The following is a 6,380-nucleotide window of genomic DNA, read 5'->3' as shown; positions in this document are numbered from 1 at the left end:
TGTGGCCTTGGAGAGCCCACATCCCCACCTCTATCACCTTCTCTGCTATTACCTCCTCAGCAAGGACAGTGTTTACTGAGCATCTGACAGAAGCTATGGCCTCATAAACGTACTTAAACATTATAAAATGCATTGCCAACATTTCCTATTGAGAGATTTCATATAAAAATCAGGATTTTGACCTTCTAAATCAGAGGAGTTGAAAACACTGGTCCCCCATCTCACTGTGGAACTGTCCCCTTTAGATTGCGTACATGACCCCATTCACTACAGTCCCCACCTCTCTCTGTGGTTCCCCTCTTGCCCTGCTTTACCCATTTATGTGCCTCCGGTTGAATAAGCACTTGAATTGATGAGTCCTGGTGGTATAGCCAGGCCTCCATACAGTACAGAGGAGGAGACAAGGCCCACCCACCAGAGGCTGACTTATAACCAGAGAGGTCAGTTGGGACTTTGAGACACTGGAAAATGCCATCCCAAATGTATGCACTGCTGGTTGCCAGGGGGTAGTCGTGCTGGAGGGGGACTTCGAGCAGAACCTTCAAGGCCAGGTTCCATGGGTGCTTCAGCACCAGGTCCCCCACATCCTAGCAAGAGGGGCCTCTTGGGGAAGATAGGCCCTGCCTGGCGTGAGATAGCCATGGGAAGGGAGCTGGATAGCCTTTGAAGGCAGGGCTTTCTGGTTTGAGACAGCGCCCTGGCACCCAGCACTGCGCCTGGCATGGAGCACATGTCCAGGAAGGGACGCCTTTCCCTGGTTCTACAAAACCAGAGGGAGGAGGCACACCCCGTAGGTCTTGCGGCTGGGAGACCCCAGCTAGCCTTGTCACAGTGCTGGTCCAGGGCCCACTGTGGCCTCAGTCTCCTGGTCTGTCCTTCCTTCCAGCATTGACATTGTGTGGATTTGGGTGGAGCTCTGGGAAATCCCCTGGAGGTGGCACAGACTCTGACCAGCTAGTCGTCCACCCCTTCCCAACTGGGACCAGCTGTGGGTGGAGAGGACCTGGGTGGAGGGCTGTGCTCCTCCAAATACGAGGAAAAACTCGTGACTCAGGGAAAGGCAGAAGTTGACTCAGCCAAGCCACAAGCTGTGGAAAAAATGAGGTCTCCCTGAGGCTTTTTTTGCTCCTCGGGTAAGAAGCCCTTTCTGAGGGAAAGCTGGCTTCTAGACTTCAGGAACCAGGCTTTCAGGAAACTGCCAAGGCTTATGATTTTCAAGTTAGCAGTTCCGGCAATCACCTCAGTGGAAAACACCAGGCATTTATCTTGGATCTTCTTCTCAAGTTTGTCTAAGTGCCAAGCACTGTGTGCTAAATACTTCATACTTCATATTATCTTATCTGTCCTTAGGCTGGACCTGTCATTCCCCACTTTGAGCCTAAGAAAGTGAGGCAGACACAAAGCATTTAGGGCAAAGTATCAAGACCAACAGAAATGTTGCAGCAAGAGAGGGAAGCAAATGGGGCTAAGTATTAACAGGTAAGGCCTCTAAGTCAGAGGTCGGCAGGCTTTTTCTGTACAGTCAAATAGTAAATATTTTAGTCTCTGTGAGCCAGGATCCCTGGCTGCCGTTCAGCTCTGCTGTTGCACAGTGAGAGCAGCCCTGGACGGTGCTCAGGCCCGTGGGCAAACTTGACCTAGGGACCCTAACGTTTGCTGTCCTATCAGGTTATGAAACATTATTCTCCTTTTGATTTTCTTTAAAAAAAACTTTTTTAATGTTTATTTTTGAGAGAGAGAGTGCTAGCAAGCACAAGCTGGAGAGGGGCAGAGAGAGAGAGGGAGACAGAGGATCTGAAGCGGGCGCTGTGCTGAGAGTAGAGAGCCCATGTGGGGCTTGAACTCAAGAACTGGAGATCATGACCCGAGCTGAGGTGGATGCTCAAGCTACTGAGCCATGCAGGTACCCTTCTCTTTTTGATTTTCTTTTTAGCTACTTAAAAATATAAAAGCTCACAGGTCATGCAAAAACAGGCCACAGATTGGAGTTTGCTGACCCCTGACTTACAGATGTTCATCATACCTTTCTTCTTATGGTTTGAAAATATTCAAACCAGTGGGGCACCTGGGTGGCTCAGTCTGTTCAGCTCAGGTCATAATCTCACAGTTCGTGGGTTTGAGCCTCACATCGGGCTCTGGGCTGACAGCTGGGAACCTGGAGTCTGCTTTGGGTTCTTTGTCTCCCTCTCACTCTCCCTCTCTCTCTCTCTCTCTCTCTCTCAATCTCTGCCCCTCCCAACTTGTGCTCTCCCCCTGTCTCAAAAATAAAGAAAGAAACATTAAAAAAAAAAAAAAGAAAATATTCAAAACCAAAAGTTGAGAAAACAAGAAGAAAAAGGAAACAGTGGTTGTCCTACTTACAATGGGCAGGTCATGAACTCGACTTCAAATTGGTTTGATTCCCATGATTCTGCATGCTGCTTCCTTTATCAGTAATACACATAATGCACCCAAGGCAGAGTCTCAAAGCCGTGGAAATGTGGGACATTTGGGAAAGATTTCTATTTGAATGGTTATGGAGATTGATTTTAACGGAGGTGATCTTGAGAGGTTTGGAAACTGATTTCACAAGAAAATCTCTCCAGATTGCTGGATTTAGGATTGCTGAAGTGTTGGATTTGAAACCACAAAAGAGCGGTGGCTTCCTCTCCCCCACACCCCTGCCTCTGCAGCGTCAATATTTATCCCTTTCTGTGTGTGTGTTTGCCCAGGTTTGACAAGTCTGCACATCCTTATGTTTGGGGGCATTATTGTGCCTGCTTCCCATCCTGCGTGTCCCCATGAGGCTCTGACCAGGCCAAAGGCGAAAACGAGAAAAATGAGAAGAGAAACATAATCCCTTGAAAAATGCTTCAGGTGGATAAAATAAACGCTGCATCTAAAGACAACATTCAGAATGATCTAGACACACCTAGTTTCTAGAATAGGGTAAAGCAAGAGGCCTCTGACAGCACTAGTTTGACAAAGTTACCTCTGGGTCATTTATTCACTCATCAAACAGTCATTGGACACTGTGCCAAGCAGTGGAGCCAGAGATGGACACAGCACTGCCTTTGCCCTTGGGAGACTCAGAGCTGAGCAGGGGGCAGACCTGTGAAAACATCTATCCGTGAGGAGCAAGAACCGTTCACCCAGTGCAGAGGACAGAGGTCATCGCAGGTGAGAACTGTCGTAGTTGGATAACACAGCTTGGAGCACAGTTTTGGCACCAAAAAGTCAGCCTTTGGGGCCTGACTGGCAAAGAACTCTTCATCTGCTGCATTTAAAGCAAGAATGGGAATTTTAGGGAAGGAACTTGCAAGCTAGAGAGAGACAAAGGCCCAGCATGTGGTGTGGGGGAGGGCCAGGGGAGGCTTTCCAGCTGAGAAGTGGGGCTGGGGCAGCCAGGAAAGGCTTCAAAGGATGGGGATGGCTGATATTGCACTTGAATTACTTGCTGAGCTGCCTGAGATGCCCCACATTTTTGGCCATTTCCCTTTAAAGCTTCATGAAATCCATAACTTTGCTGCCGGGAATGCAAATCGTTATATCCAACTTGCATGGTGGGCAACGTGGCAACATCTATCACACTGAGAAAGGCACAGATCCTTTTGTCCAGCTGATCCACTCCCAGAAATTTATTCTTACACATTATTGTATGTTTGCAGAAGGATATATGCTCATATTTATTCATAGCAGCTTTGCTTATGGTGGGGAAATAATGGGCCGGCCCAAATATCCATCAACAGGGGGCTAGTTAAATAAATTATGGCACATCCATACAATGGCAGGGCTTACCACAGGCAAAGGGAAGAAGGCAGATCCGTATGTCCTGATGTGGAAGAATTTCCAAGATCTGTTGAGCAAAAAAAGTAAGGTGCAAAAAAGTGTGTGTGTGTGTGTGTGTGTGTGAGAGAGAGAGAGAGAGAGAGAGAGAGAGACCTCCTGCGTGTGTGTGAAAATTATTGCTGGCAGAATTCACGAGAAACTGGTCAGAGTGGTTGCCTCTGGAAGGGCAAATGGGTGGCATGGACCCATGGGAGGGGGACTCACATTTTATACCCTCGTTTGGTTCCCTCCCACATTGGAAAGATGCACCTGTGTAACCAGCAGATATTGTGGAAATGACAGTGTGTGACTTGCTCTCTTGGATCACTCGCTCTCCCTAGTCATGAGGATGGCCAAGCAGCCATGTGGAGAAGCCGTGACGTGAGAGACTGAGGCCCTCCTGCCAACACCAGCACCAGTTTGCCAGCCACGTGAGAGATTGTCCAGTCCTTGGGAAGCCCTGAGGTGGCTGCAGCCTAGAATGACACTTTAACTGCAACCTTCTGAATGACCTTGAGGCATAACCATCCAGGGAAGCCCCTCCCCAACTCCTGACCCGAAGAAACTACATGAGATACTAAACGTTTATTATTTCAAGCCACCCAATTTTGAGATAACTTGTTATGCAGTAACAGATCACTTATACATCTTTTTATTTCTTCCAGACTTTGTACCTTTTGCATTTGTGCATATCCAAATAGTGGTGATTGATGATGATAATCATAATCATAACCTAGTACACACCATGGACTGTGCGTGCAATAATTCAGGAATATTACCACTGGTGGATATGGGGTGAAACGGTGGAAAGCAGTGCAGGGCAATGATCCCTGGAGTAAGTAGGGCTCCCCATGAGTGGTCAAAGAAGAAGACGAGGAGCCTGACTTCCACGTGTGTTGGGGGGGGGGGTGGGAGGGTGGTACCTGTGCAGGGCACAAACAGCCCTTAGGTGCAAAGGATTCATACTAGCTGCCTGCAGGTTCACAGGCCCTTTCCGTTCGGTCAGCACACTGAATGTTAAAATCTGAACTTGATACCCACCAGAATTGCTAAAATTATATATGGTGATGATGTCAAGTGTCGGCAAAGATATAGAGCAAGTGTGTTCTGGAGGGAGTATAAATTGATATAACCACTTTGGAAAACCATCGGCAGAGTCTACTGAGCTCAACATAGGCTGTCCCATGGCCTAGAAATGCTGCTCCTAAGTGTATATCCAAGAGAAATGAGGGCATGTGTCCACCAAAGTAAATGTGTAAGAATGTTAGAAAAAATGTTATTTATAATAGCAAATCAAACGAAGCCAAGGAGGGGTTCATTGAAACCTCTGATCTCTAACCAATCAGTCAGGAGCACAGGGGACAGCCTGTACTTGTGCCTGATGTCTGCAGTGGGAGGGGTGGTCTTGCGGGACTGAGCTCTCACACTGTGGGATCTGATGCTGAGGGGTCAAGGTGGACTGCTTTTCTCAATTCACTCTTCCATGCCAAGGCCCTACTTCCTGTGGGCTGTTCCCAGCCAATGTCTGTGTGTGCGGGGTGCTCGTACTGGTCCGTGCCTGTGAGATGTGGGACCCTGGGCAATGTCTTAGTTGGGGCTGACATAACGGGTTATAGACAGGGGAGCTTAAACAGTAAAAATTGATTTCTGACCCTCCTGGAGGCTGGAAGTCTGAGATTGGGCACCAGCACAGTTAGCCTCTGGTGAGGCTTCTAAGTTGTAGATGGTCTTTTCCTTGTGTCCTCACACGAGAGAGAGAGAAAGCTCACTCGCTTTCTGGCCTCTTCTCATAAGGACCGGAAGCCCATTCCTGAGGGCCCCGCCCTTGTGGCCTGTGTACCTCCCGGAGGGCCAAATCCCATCCCACTGGGATTAGGTGGCCACATAGGAATTTTAGAGGGGATACACTCAGTTCCCCACAGGCGGCCTTGGCTCAGAGATTCCCCACTGGCCTGGCCCACGCTCTCCTGGAACTGCTCTGCGGTTTGACACTCTCTACCCAGCTCTTCCCACTCCCTCTCTTTCCAGGTGTCCCAGGGCAGAGTAGCCCACAGGCTCTCCCCACCTTTCCTGGAAACCTCTTCTTTATCCTTCACCGGTCTTCTCTCCAGTTCATGTGCTTGCATGTCTGCTCTTGCCCCCCTGTCTGCTTCCTGGAAGGATGTATGGGTGGTACTCCCAGCACCTGAGACCCCAGCCTCCAGAGGTCCTGCCTCTGCTCTGCCCTCCCTTTACCCCCTGTTTCCCAAACCCTCAGCTCTCTCCTCCTTTCCTGCTGAGGTGACTGAAGAGCTTTGATTCATCCACTCTTCACATCTTAGGGAAGTTTTCTATTTCTTGTTTTATTATTATTATTATTTTTAATTTATTTTTAACGTTTATTTATTTTTGAGACAGAGAGAGACAGCGCATGAATGGGGGAGGGTCAGAGAGAGGGAGACACAGAATCTGAAACAGGCTCCAGGCTCTGAGCTGTCAGCACAGAGCCCGACATGGGGCTCGAACTCACGGACTGCGAGATCATGACCTGAGCCGAAGTAGGCCACTCAACCGACTGAGCCACCCAGGTGCCC

At 48.8% G+C, this 6,380-nt stretch overlaps 1 long non-coding RNA gene across 2 annotated transcripts; it reads left to right on the top strand.

Annotated features, from left to right (window-relative positions):
* Positions 1–1,577: 1,577 nt before the first annotated feature.
* LOC125153204 (uncharacterized) lies at positions 1,578–4,691 on the top strand. 2 transcript variants are annotated; one of them, XR_007147433.1, is made up of 3 exons: positions 1,578–1,668; positions 2,712–3,159; positions 4,149–4,691. It is a non-coding gene; the product is annotated as an uncharacterized LOC125153204 (long non-coding RNA). The 2 variants fall into 2 exon arrangements; XR_007147432.1 differs by lacking the exon at positions 1,578–1,668 and adding an exon at positions 1,846–1,903.
* Positions 4,692–6,380: the final 1,689 nt, after the last annotated feature.

This window comes from Prionailurus viverrinus, chromosome E2, assembly GCF_022837055.1.
Source record: "Prionailurus viverrinus isolate Anna chromosome E2, UM_Priviv_1.0, whole genome shotgun sequence".
Lineage (NCBI taxonomy): Eukaryota > Metazoa > Chordata > Mammalia > Carnivora > Felidae > Prionailurus > Prionailurus viverrinus.
This window is presented reverse-complemented; position numbering and strand designations above follow the sequence as displayed.